Raw genomic sequence first — 22629 nt, 5'->3', positions numbered from 1 at the left:
TACCCCTAGACCTTAATCTAATCTTGACTTTAGCTAATGTCAAGTTTAGGGAAAGAGATTCTTTACGATGAAATTCTTTCATCATATGAATATTGGTTTCTTAAAACAATAATTTTTAAACTCTTGTTAACCTTAAACAAAGTGTACTCAACTGCTGTGGAATATTCCTTCATAGCAGCGTGCATGGTTCACTCTTACATTCTTGTGTGTTGGCCTTCAGGGTTCTTGCAGGAATGGTTCCTCTTATGCTAACTAAATCATCCCTGATGCTGAACATAAATAAGGCGCTGAAATTACTCCCGATGCTGTGAACCGCTCCCTAACTACGGCCTGGAGACTCGTGCTAACCCAGGCGCTGACACTGTCCCTAACCAAGACCCTGACATTACACGTAACTCGGACCCTGACACTACTCCTAGCTCACTCCCTGACACTATACCTGACAAAGGCCATAATGATATTCCTAACTCAGACCCTGACACTGACTCTAACTAAGGCCCTACTGCCGCCAATATCTAAAGTCCTGATACTATCCTGAGTTAATATCCTGACCCAGGTCTTACCAAGGTCCTGAAACTGACCCAAAGTAAGCCTTGATGCTGTCCGAAAATGAGGTCCTGAGGCTCTCCCTAACAGAGGCCCTGATAATGTCTTTAATGAAGACCCTCAGGCTGATCCCACAGAGGCCCTTGTGCTGCTCCTAAGTCATGCCCTGACACTTTCCCTAACTCAGATCCTAAAGATAGGCCTCACTTAGGCACTTGGGCTGTACCTTACTTAGGCTCTGATACTGTCCTTATATGAAGCCAGGGCAGTGGTCGTGATTTAGGGCCTGACTCTGGTCCTAAGTCAGGCCCCGATGCTCTCAATAACTAAGGTTTTAACGCTTTCTCTTGGTCGTTTCCTGACACTATCCCTGGCCCGGAACCTGACTCTGTCCCAAGCTCATGTCCTGCATCTTATCCTAAATGAAACCCTAACACTCTCCGTAACTAGGGCCCTGAATAATCCTGCCTAAGGCCTTGACACGACTTCTCACTAAGGCCCGGAACCTGACATTGTCCCTAGAAAAGGCCCTGACTATACCTAACAAAGGCTATAATGCTAGTCCTAACTCAGGCCCTGACACTGTTTCTAACTAAAGCCCAGCTGCCGCCAATATCTAAAATCCTGATACTATCCTGAGTTAATATCCTGACCCAGGTCTTACCAAGGTCCTGAAACTGACTAAAAGTAAGCCTTGATGCTGTCCATAAATAAGGCCCTGAGGCTCTCCCTAACAGAGACCCTGATAATGTCTTTAATGAAGAACCTGACACTGATCCCACAGAGGCCCTTCTGCTGCTCCTAAGTCATGCCCTGACAGTGTCCCGAACTCAGGCCCTAAACATAAGCCTCACTTAGGCCCTTTGGCTGTACCTTCCTTATGCTCTGACGCTGTCTGTATAGGAAGCCCTGGCAGTGGTCCTGATTTAGGCCCTCACGCTGGTCCGAAGTAAGGCCCTGATGCTCTCAATAACGAAGGTGTTCACGGTTTTCCTGGGTCATTTCGCGACGCTATCCCTGGCCCGGAACCTGACTCTGTCCCAAGCTCATGTCCTGCATCTTATCCTAAATGAAACCCTAGTACTCTCCCTAACTAAGCCCCGACTAAACCTAACAAAGGCCTTCACACTATCTGTCACCAACACCCAGAATCTATCCCTAATGGTCCCTGCTGCAATCAATAACTAAAATCCGGACACTGTCCTGAGCTATTACCCTGACTCATTTCTATCCACTGTCCTGATACTTTCCAAAAGAAAGCCTGTTGCAGTCCTTAAGTGAAGACCTGAGGCTGTGCCTAACTCAAGCCCTGAAACTTTCCCTAACTGAGGCCTTGATTCTGTGACTAACACAGGCCCTGCTCATGTCTTTCACTATGACCCGAATGCTGACCCAGCAAAGGCCCTGATGCTGTTCCTACGTCATGCCCTGACTGAATCTCCAGCTAGTGGGCTGGCACTAGGCCTCACTCAGGCCTAGACGTTCTCCCTAAGTCAGGCTCTGATGCTGTCCCTACCCGAAGCCCTGACACAGGTCCTAAATTAGGCCCCGATTCTCTAAGTAACTAAGGTCTTGACACCAACCCAGGTCATTGGCTGACACTATCCCTGGCTCGGATCATGAGTCTGTCCCAAGGTAATGTCCTGCATCTTATCCTAATTGAAACCCTAATACTCTCCCTAACTAAGGCGCTCACGGATCCTAACTAAGACTTTCACCTTATCTCTCATTAAGGCCCAGAATTGGTCCCTGACATGGGCCGTGCTCCAGTCAATAATGAAAATCCCGACACTATCCTGAGCTAATATCCTGACACATTTCTATCCACGGACCTGACACAGTCCCAAAGAAAGGCCTGTCGCTGTCCTTAAATGAAGACGAGAGGCTGTGCCTAACTCAGACCCTGAAGCTTTCCCTAACGGAGGCCTCGATTCTCTGACTCACTCAGGCCCTGCTCATATCTTTAACTATGACCCGAATTCTGACCCAACAAAGGCCCTGATGCTGCTTCGACGTCATGCCCTGACACTGTCTCCAGCTAGGGGCCTGAAGCTGGGCCTCACTCAGGCCCTGTTTCTTGCCCAATTCCGGCCCTGATGCTGGTCCTAAATAAGGCCCTCAGGTTCTCAGTAACTAAGGTCTTGACACTATCCCGAGGTCATTTGCTGACACAATCCCTAGACTTTACCCTAACCCTGTCCCTAGCTAATGTCCTGCCTCTTATGCTAACTGAAGCCTTTATGCTGTGCCCATGTCAGGACCTGAATTGAGTCCCCATGCCGTGACACTGTCCCTAACTAAGGCCTGGATGTTAGGCCTAACTCACAGCCTGACACTGTCCCTAACTAAGTCCCTGATGCCATCAATATCTAAAGTCCTCACACTATCCTCAGCTAATTTACTATCCCATCTCTTACTAAGGTCCTGAAAATATCGCTAAGTAAGCCGTGACGCTGTCCCTAACAGAAGGCCTGCTCATGTCTTTAACGAAGACCATAATGCTGATCCAACAACGGCACTGATGCTGCTCCTGTGTCACGCCCTGACAGTGTCCCCACCTACAGGAATGACGCTAGGCCTCACTCAGGCTCTGTCGCTCGCCCGAAGCCAGTCCGTGATGCTATTTTTACACGAAGCCCTAACATTGCTTCTAAAGAAGGCCCTGATGCTCTCAGTAACTAAGGTCTTGACACTATCTCTCACTAAGGCCTGGAATCTGTCCCTAACATGGGTCCTGCTGCAATCAATAACTAAAATCCGGACACTATCCTGAGCTAATATGCTGACACATTTCTATCCAAGGTTCTGACACTGTCCCAAAGAGAGCCCTGTCGCTCTCCTTAACTGAAGACGTGAGGCTGTGCCTAACTCAGGCCCTGAAGCATTCCTTAACCGAGGCCTTGATTCTGTGACTCACTCAAGCCCTGCTCATGTCTTTCACTATGATCTGAATGCTGACTCCACAAACGCCCTGATGCTGCTCCTAAGTCATGCCCTGACAGTGTCTGCATCTAGGTGCCTGACGCTAGGCCTCACTCAGGCTCTCACATTCTCCCTATATCAGGCTCTGACACTGTCCCTACCCGAAGCCCTGGCACAGGTCCTAAATTAGTCCCTGATTCTCTACGTAACTAAGGGCTTGTTTCCAAACCTAGGTCATTACCTGACACTAGCCCTAGACCTGAACGTAAACTTCTCATTTGCTAATGTTAAATTTAGCTAAAGAGATTCTTTAGGATGAAATTCCTTCATCTTCTGAATATAGTTTTCTGAAAAAAATAATGTTTAAACTCTTACGCACCTTAAACAAAATGTACTCAACTTCTGTGGAATATTCCTTTATACCAGCGTGCATGGTTTACTTCTGCATCTGAGTGTGTTGGCTTAAAGGGTGCTTGTAGGAATTCCTCCTGTTATGCTAACTAAATCCCTGATGCTGTCCCTAAATAACGCCCTGAAATTAGTCCGGAGGCTGTGAATCTGTCCCAAACTTAGGCCTGGAGGCTCCTCCTAGCTCAGTCCCTGACACTATACCTAACAAAGGCTATAATGCTACTCCTAACTCAGGCCCTGACACTGTGTCTAACTAAGGCACTAGTGCCGCCAATATCTAGAGTCCTGATACTATCCTGAGTTAATATCTTGACCCAGGTCTTACCAAGGTCCTGAAACTTACCCAAAGTTAGCCTTGATGCTGTCCATAAATGAGGCCCTGAGGCTCTCCCTAACAGAGGCCCTGATAATGTCTTTAATGAAGAACCTGACGCTGATCCCACAGAGGACCTTCTGCTGCTCCTAAGTCATGCCCTGACAGTGTCCCGAACTCAGGCCCTAAACATAAGCCTCACTTAGGCCCTTTGGCTGTACCTTCCTTATGCTCTGACGGTGTCTGTATAGGAAGCCCTGGCAGTGGTCCTGATTTAGGCCCTCACGCTGGTCCTAACTACGGCCCTGAGGCTCTCAATAACGAAGGTCTTCACGCTTCTCCTGGGTCATTTCGTGACGCTATCCCTGGCCCGCAACCTGACTCTGTCCCAAGCTAATATCCTGCATCTTATCCTAACTGAAACCCTAATAGTCTCCCTAACTAAGCCCTGACTAACCCTAAATAAGTCCTTCACACTCGCTCTCACTAAGGCCCGGAATCTGTCCCTAACATGGGACCTGTTGAAATCAATAACTAAAATCTGGACACTCTCCTGAGATAATTTCCTGCCACATTTCTATGCACGTTCCTGACTCTGTCCCAAAGAAAGCCCTGTCAGTGTCCTTAAGTGAAGTCCTGAGGCTGTGCCTAACTCAGGCCCTGAAGCTTTTCCTAAATGAAGCCTTGATGTTCTTAGTAACTCAGGTTCTGATCATATCTTTCACTGAGACCATAATGTTGACCCAACAAAGGCCCTGATGCTGCTCTTAAGTCATGCCCTGACAGTTTCTCCAGCTAAGATCCTGTTAATGTACACATTCAACGCAATCCTTACCAAAAGTCCAATGACATTTTCCATAGAAACAGGACGAACCATCTTAGGTTGTGTGTGGAACCACAAAGGACCCAGAAGAACCAAAGCGACCCTGAGGCAGGGGAATGTGTGGAGGCATCTCGTTCCCTGACTTCACACTTCATTATGAAGCTAGTCCCCCAAAATTGTGGCATTGGCAGAAAAACAGGCACACAGACCAGAGGAATAGAGCAGAGAGCCCAGGAATCAACCTACAGGTATGTGATCAGTTAATTCACAAGAAAGGAGCCAAGAACATACACCAGGGAAAGGACAGGCCCCTCAATAAACGGTGCTGGGAAAACCAGACACTACACGCCAAAGAACAACATTCAACTGTCTACACCCCACACAAAATGGGCCAAAAACCCAGTTTTCCACATCAAGCCCTTCCTCTCCTGGGTCCTCTGGAGACAGACACCCACAGCGGTCAGCCCTGCACAGGAACCTTCTCCCCACTTTTCCTCACCTTCTCCCTCAGCGGCATCACCTCCTAGCAGGTCCTGAGGAGATCAGGCTCATGTCAGCCTGAACTGGACCCCCCAGTGTCCCAGAGCTGAAGCCTCGGCGGGTCCTGAGGAGACCCGGTTTCCGTTAGTGTGGACTTGACCCCGGGTTGTACCGAAGCCAGGCCATCAGCGTGGACTCAGCCCCGCGTGTTCCTGAAGCCAAAGCCCCAGCAGGTCCCGAGGAGACAGGGCTCCTCCCAGCATGAACATGAACAGCGTGATCTGAACAGACATCCTGCCAAAAAAGTTACAGATAGTAAAAGTCATACAGAAAAAAGCTCAACATCATATACCATTAGGGAACTACAAATTAAAATCATGAGACACCATAGCACACCAATTGGGACTGCTAAGCTCCAAAAATATGACAATACCAATTGCTAGAGGGTGAGGAACAAAAGGAACTCTCCCTCATAGCTGGGGGGATGCCTGTGCAGCCACTTTGTAAGACAATTTGGCAGTTTTTTCCAAAGCTAAACAAGTCTCACGTTGGGATCCAACAATCATACTTCCAGTATTTAGGCAACTGCTTTGAAAATCTATGTCCAAATGCAAACAAGGATGCAATTATGCACAGCAGCACTTCCATAATGGCTAAAAACTTGAAATCAGGATATCCTTCAAAAGATGAATGCATAAGCAAATTGGGATACATCCATGTCAAGGCGAGTAGAATATGCCACCTCAAAATATGTCTCTCTGGCATAAGGGTTATTGGTCTGCTTTAAAAAGAATAGGGCTTCCCTGGTGGCTCAGTGAGTAAGAGTCCACCTGCCGATTCAGGGGACACAGGTTCGAGGCCCGGTCCGGGAAGATCCCACATGCCGCAGAGCAACTAAGCCTGTGCACCACAACTACTGAGCCTGTGCTCTAGAGCCCGCGAGCCACAACTACTGAGCCCGTGTGCCACAACTACTGAAGCCTGCATGCCTAGAGCCTGTGCTCCGTGACAAGAAAAGCCACCACAATGAGAAGCCCCTGCTCGCCAACACCCAGAGAAAAGACTGCACGCAGCAACGAAGACCCAATGAAGCCAAAAATAAAATAATAAATTTATTTTTTAAAAAAATCTCAGAAAACTGAGATTGCCGTTTTATGAAGGGCATTTACAATAGAGAAATCTCCATTTATAAGGGTATGTCCCTCTTTGCACCAAACATAGAAGGATAATTAAATCTTAAGTAACTCTTTTCAATGGGGAAGTCCTGACTTAAATGTGCACACAGCCATACCCTTGTTTACTGTGCTTTGCATGATAACCTTCCATAACTGGCCTTCCCCCCTTCCCCAGCATCTTTTCTGTTTTTAGCTGAAGACGGTATTGAAGGGGATGGTTTGGGGAGTGACTCAGTTTTCCGTGGTATCCCCCCTCTATTCAGAAGGTATACATGTTATTAAACTTCTGCTTTTCTCCTGGTAATCTGTCTTTTATTACAGGGGCGGGGGGGGGCCTCAACCAAGAACCTAGAAAAGTAGAGGGAAAATTGTTTTTCCTCCCATACACATGCAGTGGAATACTACTCAGCAGAAAGGAATGCACCATCCACCTATGGAAAGACATGGATAAACCTTCAGCGTGTACTGCTAAGTGAAAAATCCAGCCTGAGCAGGCTGCACACAGTATGACCCCATTGATGACATCCCGGGAAAGGCAAAGCTACATAGATGATAAGCAGATCATGGGGTGGGGGGTTTGAAGTAGTCCATGTGATACTCTAGGATGGATACCTGTCACTATGCATTTGTCTAAGCCCATAGATGTGTGTAGCCCAAGGGGCCAATCATAATCTACTCAAATTTAGTTATTTAGGGTGTAGGATGTTGCACGATGGAATACGTCATGTGACAGAATCTAACTGTATTAGAAATATATGGAAACAACTCACTGTAGGGGATGGGGTAAAAGCTGCTGACTTAAGTTACCTTTGGAAATGAATGGAATCTGTAGGCTAAAGGCAAAATGGCCCGTATATATACAGTGGGCTTTGTTTTATGAAGTTCTTTCCAGGGTGTAGTAGCTAACAATTCTGAAACCTCTGCACATGTAATGTGGAAAGGAGCAATGCATAGATAAATGGCAGATGGTGGGAGCCAGGCTCCTTGCTGTGGGAGTGCGAAGTTACAGGTACGCAAGGGGAGAGCCTCTGCCCTCGTAATCCTGGATCTGGGCTTCCTGGGAGGATGCCGACTGGCCGGGGGGAACACACAGATCTTCACGCCGGGAAGACCCTGCAGACATAGGAACTTCGCACCCCATCTTTCCATCCACACCTGCTGGAAACACTCAGCACTCCGTAATCAGTCAACTGCAGCGTTTAAGACATTCTCACCCCTAAGCAAATAAAGGAGCGTGAGGGTCTTGCTTACCCCTAAGCTGTCCCAGAATCTAGGCCCTGGGTGGAGACAGTTTGGGGATTCCTGGGACACTGAATCCAGGCTCTGGGGGTGGAGCCAAGTTGGGGGCTCCTGGGCCTCTGAATCCAGGCCCTGGGGGTGGAGCCAGGTTGAGGGTTCCTGGGCCTCTGACCAGCAGGTGAGAGGAAGGAGGAAGACCAGTCCTGAGGACAGAGGTGCCCTGAAGTCTGTGAGCCCAGGAGCCCCGATGGGACTCATTCCCAGGGAGGACATGGGCGGGGCCTGCAGTGGTTCTGTGTTCCCCCTGGGCCCTTTGATGAAGCCATGGCAGCACTGGGCCCAGACGTCTCCTGGCGGCGTCTCAAACTCTGACACAGTGGTTTTACAAAGGAACAAGAGAATGGAGCTGAGCCCCTGACGGCCACTCCTTTCTGGCTCTGAGTTGCTTCCAACAAGACCGCAGTCACCTGCATTAGTCTGCTGTGACCCATCTGCCCCCACTTTGCCTTTCCTCTCCCTCCCTGCCATGATTCCAGTGACATTTCCAGCCCGGACCCCTCTCCCAGGCCAGACGCCTCCGTCCAGTCACTGCACACCCATCTCACCTTGGGGGCTTAGCAGGGTTTCAGAGGACTGGGATCCTGCAGCTCCCCACACCCAGGAGCAGCCCCACCTTCCCAGGTTGCTGAGCCCAGGCACCAGGTGTAACCGAGCAGGACCCTGTGGGGCCTTCGCAGGACAGAGCCCTCCCCCACACCCTCTGCTGTAGCTCCTCTCTGAAGTACCTGGATAACAGTGCCCGATGCATGCTTCCTCCACCACCAAGTGGAAGAAATTAACTACTTGATGATCAGGAACAGGTAACCCCGGAGCTCCTGGTGCTTAAGAATTTATAACGTTAACCGCCCGTTACCTCACCATCAATCAGAGAATTGTGCACCAGCTGATCACATACCCTGCGACCCCCCTCCTTCACTTGGCCTTGAAAATTGCTTTGCTGAAATCCTTCAGGGAGCTCGGGGTTTTAGAGCACAGGCCACCTGGCCTCCTTGTATCCGCACTTTGACAATTTAGGCTGCACCTTCCTCCACCACCCCCGGTGTCAGTAGACTGGCTCTGCTGCCCTCGGGCGAGCGGACCCACGTTCGGTTCGGTAACACTGGGGCCTCCCAGGCTCCCACTCGCCTTGTGCCCCAGTGACTGTCAGCTCCTCCTCCACAGTCTTGTTGCAGCAAAAACAGAAACGAAGTTTCCCTGCCCTGAGAACAAGGGGACAGCGAAAAGACTAGAGAAGAAACGTAACCTGGCCTGAAAGAGCTCATCACTCCTTGTTTCACTTTGTCATTCATTTGTAGTAACTAGATTTGTACTCTACAAAGCTAACCTCACTCCGACACTATGGAATTTACCTTCGGCACCCATCACCCCTCACTGTGTGTGTTACAGCCCCTGCTTCTCACTCCCTAACCTTATTATGTAACGCACTTAGATTCTATACGCTCCTCATAACAAATCACCCCCTAGTTTTTCATTTCAGAAACAAGGTCACTGGCCAATAAACCAGAGGCAAACGGACGCAATTACCAGTCTGCTGGACCCCAATTACCGGCGACCTGATGCCAGCGATGACTGTTTTGAAATAATGCAAAGGAAAGGAGGAATGCAAGACCTTCACTACTTTGATCCTTATCCTCTACCCTGGACTGCAGAAGCCCCACATATAAAATCTTCCCTGATTCTCAAAGAGGGGTGCCCAGTTCTTGAGGTGCTAGCCAGCTGTGTCTTCCCTGCTGCCTGGCAGAAAAATAAAGCCATCTGTCTCTTCCTCCAAAACCCCTGTCTCCGTATTTCTGTTCGGCCTTGGTGCACAGGGAAACCGATATTTCGACAACAGCCTGTGGCCAGTTCCCACACTAATTCCCCTCTACGCCCACAGCCGTGGCCCAAGCCCGATCTTGTGCCTGGTTCCTCCATCAGACCTGACAAACCTCCCTGCCCCACGGTGCGTCTCACATCCCACCCCAACGTGGTCTTTCTGAAGCATAAACGAGACTGTGACTCTCTCCCTCCTGTAATCCCCCAAAGTTTCCCCACTTTCGCTAGGGTATCTGCCAAGGCCCTGAGAGTCCCCGGCAGCCCCACTAGGCTGCTGACTCCTGGGTTCCCAGACACTGAGCACCTCAGCAGGCCAGGTGACACGGCAGGAAACCCCAGAACTGCTCACCTCAGGAGGGGGCTGGCACTGCCACTGCCTGATCAAAGAGAGCAGAGAAGGGTTCCCCAGCTGGGACACAAACTCTGCACGAGTGGCCTCTCCTTGAGCCATTAGCTCACCTCGTATGACTTGAGGGAAGGAAGGACCGAGGCACACTTGCTTCCTAAGGAGGATGCTATAGGCTCAGTCATGTCTCCCCAAATCCACATGCTGAATGCCTAACCCCCAGGACCCCAGGATGTGTCTGTATTTGGAGATGGGATTTTTAAAGAGATGATCAAAGTAAAAATGACGTCACTAGGGTGGATCCTAATCCAATAGGATTGATGTCCTACAAGAAGAGATTAGGGGGGCTTCCCTGGTGGCGCAATGGTTGAGAATCTGCCTGCCGATGCAGGAGACACGGGTTCGTGCCCTGGTCCGGGAAGATCCCACATGCCGCGGAGCAACTAAGCCCGTGAGCCATGGCCGCTGAGCCTGTGCGTCCGGAGCCTGTGCTCCGCAACGGGAGAGGCCACAACAGTGAGAGGCCCGCATACCGAAAAAAAAAAAAAAAAAAAAAAAAAAAAGAAGAGATTAGGACACAGATAGGCACAGGGGGAGACCATGTGAGGACCTGGGGAGAAGGTGGCTGTCTAAGCACCAAGGAGCGAGGCCTCAGGAGAAGCCAGTGTGCAGACACCTTGATCTCCGACAGCATCCAGGACTGGGAGATAGGCCTGTTATTCAAGCTGCGCAGTCTGTGGTATTTGTTACGGTGGTCCCGAGCAGACTCACAGGGTAACTCAGGGCTCAGACTGGACAGACCCCGCTCTCCATCCCCTTGTACGTGAGTTACAGGAGCCCCAGGCACTGAGGAGGGGGTCCCTGAGGAGGCACAAGATAGAAGATGCTAGGCATTAACACGACTGCATTCATGTTAAACGTGCCTGAAGTCCATTCACCTGAGATGGTTTTGTCCTGCATGTACATCGGCACCTTTAGTCTGAACTGCAGACCTTTGGCTTCACCACCTCCACTGCGAGCATTAGCTTCACCTGCTGTGGACCATCTCCTATAGGATTTCCAGAACCACAGAGCATCGAAGCTTCACAGAACCCAGAATCTGTGCGCTAGTGTCTGGGCGACCCTCACAACAGAGCCGCACAGCTGCCCATCAGAACCCATTTCCCTTTTTCCTGTGCACAGCTACCCTGCACATCCCAGCCTTCCCACCCCTTACAGCTGGGGCACAGTGTCTCGTGTTACCAAGGGGAAGGGGTGGAGGTGGTGAGGGCCTTGGCCAGCCTGCATCCTAGGACGGAGGGCACGATGTCCCTGTGGTCACCCCACCCCGCTGGTTGAAACACTCACCTGGAAGCAGGGAGGAGAAACAAAGTGGGGGCAGAGCCTGGGAACTGACACCCACCTGCCCTGGACTCTCACAGGAAGGGGACAGAGACATCTTGAGCTTCAGCCCAGTCTTGGGAGACACTATGTTCCAGCAACAAACTTGGCCTTAAACGCTAAGTTGCTTTACAAACCCCTCCCCAGCTGTCACAGAAAGTCAGGCTTCATCTCATCACACGTTTCTCAAACACCAGCTCACGCTGAGACCACCTCTCAGGTGATGGTGTTTCAGAGCAGCCCCTTTAAAAGATCCCTGGATTTCAGCTCTCCCAGCCCTGCCTTCAGTTTAAACGAGAAGTTTCCTTGACAACCTTGACAAACCTGCTCAGTTTCCTTAACAACCAAGCTTCGCAATCTCCCAAACTCTTCTCCTTCAAACATTCCTATTCTAAGCTTGATGAGCCTAAAGTGACAGTGCTGTCATCACGTGCCACAGGGTGACTCCTCCAAGCCCGTAGTTACTGGTTACATGATGCTACTGATGATGACATCCCAGAAGAGCCAGCTTTGCAATATCACCATTTCTGGACTCGGCACTGGGTCCCTTTCCACGGACAGAGTGGAGTGGCTGTTTCCACGGGCCCCGTGGTGGAAGAGCTCACCTAATGCAGCCAGGACTTCATCCTTTCCAGGTGATTCCAGGGTCCTCATTCTCCCCAGACCCCCACCCACATGGCTGCTGGCTGCTATCTATACGGGACCTTGGTAATCTAAAATTAGGGTTATTTTATACACAGGTAATGGGTTGAATGCTGGTCCCAAAATATGTTCCCCCCAGAACACAGGAACCGGACCATATCTGGGAAAAGCGTCTTTGTATATGTAGTTAAGGGTCTCAAGGTGAGGCCATCTGGGGTTAGCGTGGCCCCCAATCCAATTGAGAGAGTCCTTATGAGACAAAAGAGGAGAAACACAAACATAGAGGAGAAGCCACGTGAAGGCAGAGACAGGAGGGCTGCAGCCGCAAGCCTGGGGATGCCTGGAGCCCCCCAAAGCTGGAAAAGGCAGGAAGAGCCCTATCCTGGAGCCTCTGGAGGGACGTCCATCCTGGAACACCTTGATCTCAGATGTCTGGTCTCCAGGACTGGGGGAGGATGAATTCCTCTTGTTTTAAACCACCCAGCTTGTGGTCATTTGTTACAGAAGCCACAGAACAGTCACACGGACCCTGCTCTGTGGGACCCTGGAAGTGCGGGTCTCATTAAAGACCAACAGAGGCTGGGTTACAGAACCCTTAGAGTCAGCACTGGGCCCCAGAAATTCTAAAGCAGTGGCTGGACACCAGAACGTTGAGGGGTCAGTCGGAAGCCAATCCCTAAGGGTGCCGGCTGCACACGGCCTCCCCAGGTTTTTATGCCTGCCTGTACAAGTTGGGGATAAGTATTTCCATCCTGATTCGGGACCTCTGATATCACCGTTCACGCTGCCAATTAAGAACCCACTAGTTACACAGAGGAAAACCCTATCAGGAAAACCCTTGCTCCAGTGGTAAACAATTCTGAAGTTGGTCAGAGGTGGGGAATCATCTCTCATGCAGCCAGCAGCCCCCCCGCAAGGAACGTCCTCATTGCAAAGCTGGGGGACCATGTCAAGGCGTCCCTGAGTAAACATGAGCTGACCCCAAGGCCAGCTGCTGCTGAACTGTTCCCACCCTTCCCAGCTAAAACACCTGAATGTGTGCAAGGACTTGAAAGCCTAGAGGAAGGGCCATGGAGCCACACCAGCACGGAGGCCGACTTGGGGCCTGCAGGCCAGCCAGCATGGTCCTGGCCCCGGGCGCTCTTCTGGAAGCTTTCCATCTCCCTGCCCAATGTACCCCTCCTGTCCCGGCCCCCACCGCTTTTCTCCGTCCTCACCTCTGCCCGGGGAGAAATTCCAGCGGCAGGTATGGGTGACACATCCTCTTCTTTAGCAGGTGGCAGCGCGGCAACTCCTGCAGAAAGTCCACCAGAGCCCCACTCGCACCGGGCCACGCACAGAGCCGTGGGCCCTACTCCCTCCCACCAGCCCAGCCCCGAGACTGCCGATGGGGCAGAGAATATGGCGTCAGGCACAGCTGCAGGGGCTCTTGCTGCCTGGAGCGGTGTTTATATTGACCTCAGCCCAGGCACACCTGGGGAGGACTGGCCGGCCGGGTCAGACTGCCCAGGTCAGCCACTCCTCGCCCCTCAGGGGCTCACAGTTGCATAAAATGGACCTTGCTGCACCGGTCAGTTCCAAGGAACACGTGTAGGTCCTGAGGGTCAGGATAGACAAGGGGCTGCAGCCCTGGCTTGTTTTCTAACCATTTTATCTGGCCCATGAGTGGGAGACAACTTCAAGAAGACCCTCTCCTAATAAGAGGAACCCAGGAGTCAGGGAGAGGAGGGGTGGTGGGTGGAGACAGAGACCTGGTGCCCCGGCTGCAGTGGAAGTCTCTGGAAGACCAGGCGGAGGGAGGCCACACAGAGTGAAGCCCAGGGTCACAGACCTGTCGGAGCTGCTGTTTGTTAGTTCAAGTCCTGCTCTGAGGTGCTCTGTGTCAGCTCTGAGGGACAGGTGAGATGGGGGTGCTCTGCAATGAGGGCTATGCGCACGGTTCCTGTGTGCCCAGCCCTGCCGTGGTACCTGCACAAGGGTGTTCCGTATCCAAGGAGGGGCCTGACCACGAGAGCCCCGTGGGCTGCTGGGTAGCTGCACAGGTGAGCTCCATATCCTGGGAGGGGCCTGACCACGAGAGCCCCGTGGGCTGCTGGGTACCTGCCCAGGTGAGCTGTATATCCTGCGAGGGGCCTGACCACGAGAGCCCCGTGGGCTACTGGGGAACTGGTAAAGATGTCGGGACAGTCAGTGAAGCCACTGAGGATATGCATCCAATAGTTCCTAATTCCTACACCCTGCTGGTCATTGTACCATCCCCCAGGACATAGTATTCTGTATGAGACGTACATGATGCTTTCTTCTGTATTCCATTAGTCCCAGAGGTCACAGAGATTTTGGCTTGTGACTGGCAGGGCTCAACATACAAGGAAGACAGTACTGCTGGGCCGTCCTCCCCCAAGGGTTCAAAACTTCCCGCACCACCTTTGGGGAAACTTAACTAAAACCTCAAAGATCTACCTCTGGAGAAGGGAACCCTCCTTCAATATGCAGACGACATTCTGATCCCCAGCCCTACTAAGGAGGCCTCTGAACTACCTAGCCAATAAAGGATAGAAGGTGTCCAAGACAAAGGCTCAAATATCACAGACTAAGGTGACCTGCCTGGGCTTCATTCTCACAGAAGGTCAGAGAAGCCCATCCCAGGAAAGGGAAGAAGTCATTTGCAGCCTTACCCCTTCTAAACCTAGAAGACAGCTTAAGGGTTCCTAGGGAGGTCGGGGTTTGCTGCATCTGGATCCCTAACTACAGTCTAATAGCTGGGCCTCTATAGGAAACATTGAAAGGAAAAGATGATCTGTTCGAATAGAATCCAGAAGCGGTCTTTCAAGAATGGAAAGAGCAGTTAATTCAGACCCTTGCCCTGGACCTCCCTAATTTAGCTAAACCCTTTGACCTTTACATTCTGGGTAGAAAGTGAATCGCCCTTGGAGTATTAGTGCAAAAACTGGGACCTCTTGAAATGGAACAATGCAAGAATGCCCTCCAGGTAGGAGAAAGTACGGTCACCAAGGGCTTGGCCCGCCGCCCCATCCAGCCAAGATACTGGGGGTATCTAAAAACCTGGAATCCGCAGCCCGCAAGGCCAACTCCCTCCTAAGGGGAAAGGACCGCACACGGTGATCCTAACCACCCACCATGCCCTGAAGTTGCAGGCATCGCTCCGTGGGCACACTGACCTCGAGTGAGGAAGCCCTCCAACTCCAACCTCCAGAGGGACAACTGGGGGCAACGGGTCCCCATGATGACCCGTGTGACCATCACTTGACGTGGATCTTCTCTCAGAAAACAACAAGAGCGTGCCCCAAAAGAGCAGACTACTGCTTGCAGGACTTACTGCACCCAGAGCGGAGCTCATAAGCTTGGCGGGGGAACCCTAAATAACGCTGTCACCATAGAAACGCCTACAGACACCGCGGTGACGGCGGCGGCCGATGAGACCGGCTGCACTCCTGGCTACTTGAAAAGGCCGTTGACTCAGTGGCCGTCATGGGTCTGGATCACCACCGGCCCTGGACTGTGTGGGAGTTGAGCAGGCAGGGTTCTGACACCTGGTGCTGTTTGTACGTTAATTCAGGGGCCTAATTGAAGAAAGCGCAGACTACTGGTCAGAGCATCTAGGCTGGCAGAAACCGTCTGCCTAAGGTGGCCGAACAAATGTGGGCGGGGTAAAACCGGCCCCCCCAGCGTCTCTGCGCATCTCTTTCCTGCACCCTTAAAGGTCATTAGAATCTATAACACTTCAAATGCTGGGGCTCAGGCGGACGAGCAGTGAGGGAAGAGCCCTGGGGACAGTCAACCTCACCTGGAGGCTGCTGGGGAGAAGTTCTGCCCCTCCCCCCGAGTATGAGGCCTCCCGACTCAGCACGAAGCAGTTACAGAAGCGGGGTCTGCACCCTCAGCGCCCCAACAATGAGGAATGGGACAAAAGGCAGAGGAGGGGTTTGTCACCGGCAGAGCCCATGAAAAAATCCTGGGAGATAAAAATAGAATCCGGGCAATAAAGTAAAGTCTAACGTTGATTCCTTTGTGCTTTGTCTAATTTCACTTGCTCCTAGGTTTCCACATGCAGAGGTCCCACACCCGGCACTTCAGAACCTATTTCCTGGTGCAAAATGGCTGGGCCGACACCTCAGCTCGCGGGGCCCCATGCAGACTCCGCGACATGGAGCCTGAGCTCCAGCCAACCCGGCCCTCGAGACTCCGCCCCTTCTGTCCCGCTGACGCTGCCGGGATCCCCACACAGCAGCCCCGCCCACAGCCCTCGGGGGAGCGCACGCTCTCACCTCTCCCCGTTCTCTGATCAGAATCTAAAGTTTCCTTTGCTTCTGAACCAAACTCAGTCTCGTTCTCTTGGCTCCAATGACACGGGGCAGGGGACCCTTGTTGGGGCCCACTCTGCAGGATCAGTGACAGAAATTGAGAACATTGTAACTTCAATGAACAGATGTGTGAGCCAAACTGTAATTAACCTAGAGCCGTGTATAAGGCTCGGGTAAAATAAGATGTTTCCAACACTTCCATTTGATATTTCCATCACTTTAGTATAGGCAAGTTCAGTGAAGGGGATTGTCTTATTTGTCAGGTCAACATTGGAGAAATGAAGTGATTTCTTTCCAAGGATGTACATCGAATAATCTTGACTGAAGCTTCAATATAGTTTTGAATGCTTTTCCATTGAAAATGATACCTCTCTTTCAGCTCCCCCATTTCTGAGAAGCATAAAATCTTATAATTTATTATTACCAAAGGGGAAAGGTGCAGGGAGGGATAAATGAACAGTTTGGGATTAACACGTACACACTGCTATGTATAAATAGATCATCAACACAGAACTACTGTACAGCACAGGGAACTACACTCAATATTTTGTAATAACCTAGAAGCGGAAATAATCTGAAAACGAATAGATATTTTTATTGACATCATCTATCAATGACAGATACAATGTACCCTAAGGGAGGCCGATGGTCAGCGCTTCTGACCCTGAAGACTTTAATCATCTTAAGTTCGGACTCTGCCTACTGCCCAAGGCCCTTAATGAACATACGTGTAGCCATAGCGTAAAATTCCCCAGTTTAGGGTTCAGGGAGACACTGATTTGGAAACATCCCTGGTGTTCTCTTACCATGCACGGGACCCTTCCTACAGCTAAAACATGACTCTGACACCCAGAAGGTGGTACACCATTTGATCGGGAAGAGTTTGGAAAAGGCATCTCATCTCCTCATCTCCAGGGAGTCGGGTTCACCCCTCCAGCGTCTTTCCTAACAATCTCCCCACTTGGGGATGTCAGCACCTTCAACCTCCTGTTGCGCACAGTTTGGAATTTGTCCAGAGGATGAAGCGGAAGGATGAGAAACAATGAGAGAAAAGTCCTAGGTGTTCGGACAGGCACATGTCACTCTCATTTCCAATCAGGAAGACGAAATGACCAAAGGCTAAGATTGCCCATGGAAAAAGAATACGGTTTGAGGAAATCCCACTATTTTGTGGCCAGTTCCAAAAAACACAAGTTGAAAAATGGAACTCGGGATCACTAAAATTCACGAAACTGCAGAGTTGAAAATATCTATCATTGAAAAATGTCTTGAGGGAAGTCACCGAAAAGGAATTGTAAACAAGGGAGAATGGCAGGAAAGGGATTTGAAGAGGTAAAAAGGACTCATCATGAAAGCACAAAAACGGGGCTGAACATCGCCAACGGTGCAGTTAGCCAAAAAGGGCGTATGCTTTTTTCCTGAATATATTAAAGAAAAGGGCATACACCCTTTTTAGCCAACCAAACAGTGGGCATTGCAAATCAATACTACAAAAAGTATCACACTTCGCATCAGTCAGAAGAGCCATCCTCATAAAGTGTAAACACCAGAAATGCAGGACAGGGCGAGGAGTGAAGGGAGCCCTGTGAGGCTGATAGTGGAAATGTAAATTGCCAACGGGCACACTGAAGAAGTGTACTGTGTTTACTAAAACATCTAAACAGATGAGCTACAGAGCATAGGGCACTTGCACTCATGGGCGAATATCTTGGGAAAAACAAAAATCGTCAGGATACAGGCACCCCAACGTTTACCGCCTCTCTGTTTAAAAGAGCCTCGACTTGGATAAAACCTAAATATACCTGGAAGGAAAAAATGGATAAAAGAGATGTGGTACATATGTAGAGTGGAATATAACTCAGCCAGGAAATCAATGAAATAAGGCCAGTTGCATCAACTCAGGAGGAGTTATGTAAGATCATTCTAGGTAACATAAGTCAGAAAGAAAAAGACACATATCGTAAGATATAACTTAAAGGTAGAATCAACAATGGCTACACATGAAACAAATTACAAAACAGAAACATAGTCAAATATGTAGAAAACACACATAAGGCTGCCAAAGGGGAAAGGTGGGGAGGGGTGAGGCATTATCCAGGAGGTTGAAATTAGCAAAGATACCGTTCCAAATACCAAATTGATAATAGACGAGGCCTACACAGAACCTCAAAGAACTGCACTCAGCACACTCAAGTCACCAGAAAAAATTCTATACGACTGTTAAGAATCTGAAAAAGAATTTATTGATGTCTGTTTCTATGTGAATCAAGTGGATGTAGAACAGCAACAAACAGCGTTGAAAATCAGCTGTAACCAATATAACAATAGTAGAAAAAGACAGTGACAGACATAAAAACCCTTATAACTTTTGCTCAGGGGCTATGATGCAACATGGATTGAACACACCTAGACACACAGCAGGATGAGACATAAGGTTGGACACTCTTGGGACTGAGAGGATTGGTGAGGTTGAGTGAGCAAATGCAGACCCTTTAAAGTAATACTGTGTGCTACCCATTCCATGGGTCCCAACTCTCCAGGTGCAACGCAACCTTCCTACAGCTAAAAGCTGCATGGGAAGCCCAGAGGATGATACACCGTGTGATCATGAAAGGTTTCGACAGTGCACCTCATTTTTCATCTCCTGGTGCTCGGGTTCACCATTCCAGCCGCTTTACTAACAATCTCCCCACTTGGAGAATCAGCACCTTTAACCTCCTGTTTCGAACAGTTTGCAATATGTGCCGAGGATGAACGGGAAAAGGGGGAACCAATGAGAGACTCGCTGGAGGTGTTTGGTCGGGCACATGTTACTCTCATTTCCCATCACGAAGAAGAATTCACCAAAGGCTCAGCCTGACGCCCCGAAACCAGGATAGGGCCTGAGGCGATGCTGTGGTTTTCTGGGCCAGCTCACAAAAAGGGCAGTTGAAACATGGAGCTCAGGGGCACTGCAACTCACAAACCTGCACAGTGATAAATGACAACTACCATCCAAAAATACATTGAGTTAAGGCAACGAAGAGGATTTGAAAGCAAGGCAGAATTGCAGGAAACAGATTTCAAGAGGTAGATTGGAGTTTCCTTGAAAGCACATGAAAAGCGGCAGAACTTGGACAATGATGCAGTTGGCCAAAAAGGGAGTATGTGTTCCTTCCTGAATATATTCAGGTAAAAAAGCATACACACGTTTTGGCCAACCAAGCAAGCTGGGAGAGCAAATCAGCACTACAAAGAAGTCTCACTTCCCCCCGGTCAAAACGGCCATCTGAAAAAAGTGTAAAAAACCACAAATGCAGGACAGGCCATGGAGAACAGGAAACCTTGTTATGCTGACGGGCGGGATGAAAATTGCCGCAGACACTCTACAAAAGTGTATGGTGTTTCCTAAAACATCTAAACAACAGAGCTACAGAGCATAGGGCACTTCCACTCATGGGCGTATATCTTGGGAAGACTAAAAATCAACAAGACACAGGCACCCCAAAGCTTAGGGCTGCTCTGTTTACAAGAACCTCGACTTCGGTACCCGTTCCATATCCCAGGAAAGAGAAAAATGGATACAGAAGTTGTGAAACTTATGTACAATGGAATATCACTCAGCCATGAAATCAATGTCATAAGGCTAGTAGCAGCATAATGAGTGGATTTAGGTACGATAATTCAAAGTGAAAAAGGTCACACAGAAAAAGAAATTTATCAAAACATATCACTTATAGAGGGAATGTAAACATGGCTACAAAGAACTGAATTAAAACAGAACAGAGTCACGCTTTTAGAAAACACACTTATGCCTGCTTCAGGGGAAAGGTGAGGGGGGGTTTTCATAAAACAAGAGTTTGAAATTAGCACAGATACCGTTCCAAAAACCAAATATGTAATAGACAAGACCTACTCCTTGCTCAATGAACTGGACTCAACAGCTCCTATTCATCGCAGAAGAAAAATTCCAGCCCTTGTTTCTCAGGAGCTCTGGGGTCTACCTGCGAGGTAAACTTAACTCACCTGGCACAAGGCGGCCATCCCGGGTTTCACATCAACATGATCTCAGGCACAAACCTCCTGGCTTTTCCATTGTGTCTTTAAGTTACTTGTTGAAACAACTGCACAAATATGACAAAGATATAAAATCAGGCATCTTCTGCCCCAGTGCCTGCTCATAAATGATTTTCTGCCACTTTAAAGTGATAGAAAGATAGAACATTTCAACATTCTGCTGCCCTTATTATTTGTCATTTTTCTTGATATTTCTATTGAATACTCTTTCAATATTTTAACAATGGAACATTTATTTACCTTGTTCCAGACCCAGCCTGTAGTGGTAAAGGTTTTGTTGTTATATTTCTATTATGTTTCCTTTAAAAATCATTATGCTATTTAACTGGATTAAGTCAATTCTACAGGCATTTATCTTATGATATTGATGAAATTAATACATAGAGGGCAGTAGTACAAGTTGATTGTACTCCAGAGCCTCTATTAGCACAGTTAAGTAAGTATAACTATTATCTATATGTAAACCAAAGTACATGCCAAGTGAGACTCTCCGACGCTTCTTCACTGTCTGCCCCTCAAGCCTGTGAGAAATGGAATATTTCTTGCCACCTCAGTAAACAAAAGATGCCACAGTCATCCTCTCCAATGTGAGCGGGCAGGCTGAGGAACTCAGGATATGCAAATACAGGATGCAGGCCCCAGAGAGCTGAGGTGCATATCAAAGGAAGGAATTCGTGAGCCTGACTCCAGCATCTTCGCATAAGGAAAGCCCTGCATTCCTGTAGAACCTGGGAGAGCAGGTTCTCCTTAGCTGACAATCACCTTTTCACGTCCCCCATCACCTCCGCCAGCCCCCCGCCCTGTCCCCTCCCCCCCCCCCGGGTGCTTTAGCTCACGGAGGAAGGGGCGCACAGGGCCTCGGCTGAACAAGAGGCCTGGGAGCCTCGGGAGGAACTTTCGGCCGCTTTCCCCGCCGTCGGGAGGAGGGTCGCTGACGCTGCGGCCGGACCCTGCGCCTCCCTCGCCCCGTGTCCCCTCAGGACGTTCAGCCGCCCTCTCCCCACGCCCCCCGGGCCCCGCGAGCCAGGCCGAGGGCAGGGACGAGAGGAGGGGCCGAAGTTCCCCGGGACCAGACCCCGAGGCTGCTCGTTCTGCACAGCAGCGGCGGGTGGCCGCGAAACCCTTCCCCTCAGAAGCTGCTCTTGCGCGGCCGCCCGGGCACCAGACCCACTTACCCGGCCCGCCGTCCCCACGACTGTCGCGGCTTCGGCCGCCGGGGCCCCTCCGCAGCCGGCAGCGTCAGTGAGGCCGCCCTCCCCTGGGGCTCCAGGGCAGCTCCGTGACGGCGGACTGAAGAGACCCCGAGCCGGGAACTCCAGCTCTGAGGAAACGCGGGCTCCGTTCTGGACGCAGTGGGTGGGGCCGTTCTGCCCCGAGGCCTCCTGGGAGGGGGCGGGGCGCCGGGGGAGGAGCCGCCAGGAGCTCAGGGCCCCGTCGGGGGTCCTGGAGGGGCGGCCCGGCCTGAGGGCCTCGCCCACTGTGGCCGCAGCACAGGCCTTTTTCCTGCAATCCTACACAAAAAGTCAGAAAGATACACACGGTCTACAGTGAATGTTCACAAACGGTGGTTGCTGCTGTGCTTACTATCCTATTAAACGTGGGAAATCCATAACACACTTGAAGTTAGAAGTTAACTATGAATGTTTACCTTTCCTTATTATGTCTCTGCTATTCACAATTGTCGTTAATGAATCAGAGACTGTGGCATCACTAGTTAAAAATGAGCTCGTTTAAAAAATAGAACTCAGGCCCACCGGCCCTACTGTATCAGAATCTGCAATTTTACACTCTCTCCAGTGTACTTGTGGACCCATGAATAGTTGAAAGGTACATTTCTACCTCGACATTTCTCTTCTGTCTGAGAAATACGCACATTTTATCCAGTTTGATATAAATAAAACACTCAAAAATGCATATGTCCGTGTTGAAACCACCATTTTATCATTTCCTTTCCAGATGACTATAGTCTCTATACTGGTTTTATGGATCACATGACATACTCTTTTTTGTAGTTAGAAATAGAGAAAGTTACTTTGTGAAAAAAAATATATATGTATATATATATATATTAGTGGATGATTGAAGACACTCTTCTAAAT

The 22629-nt window shown here is 49.8% G+C and overlaps 1 long non-coding RNA gene across 2 annotated transcripts in view; it reads right to left on the bottom strand.

The window, feature by feature from the left end:
* Positions 1 to 21884, bottom strand: part of LOC136793491 (uncharacterized) — an 83927-nt gene extending 62043 nt beyond the window's left edge. The window contains exons 1-3 of one of the 2 annotated variants that reach the window (XR_010838780.1): positions 21706 to 21869; positions 20480 to 20577; positions 13370 to 13446 (exon numbers count right to left, since the gene is read on the bottom strand). This is a non-coding gene — a long non-coding RNA (uncharacterized lncRNA). Of the gene's footprint in view, positions 1 to 13369; positions 13447 to 20479; positions 20578 to 21705 lie in introns of both variants that reach the window. The other variant, XR_010838779.1, reaches the window with a different exon arrangement.
* Between the last annotated feature and the right edge of the window lie 745 nt (positions 21885 to 22629).

This window comes from Kogia breviceps, unplaced genomic scaffold (assembly GCF_026419965.1).
Source record: "Kogia breviceps isolate mKogBre1 unplaced genomic scaffold, mKogBre1 haplotype 1 scaffold_81, whole genome shotgun sequence".
NCBI classification, from domain to species: Eukaryota; Metazoa; Chordata; class Mammalia; order Artiodactyla; family Physeteridae; genus Kogia; species Kogia breviceps.
The sequence above is the reverse complement of the archived record's forward strand: the minus strand, read 5'-3'. Positions and strand labels throughout refer to the sequence as shown.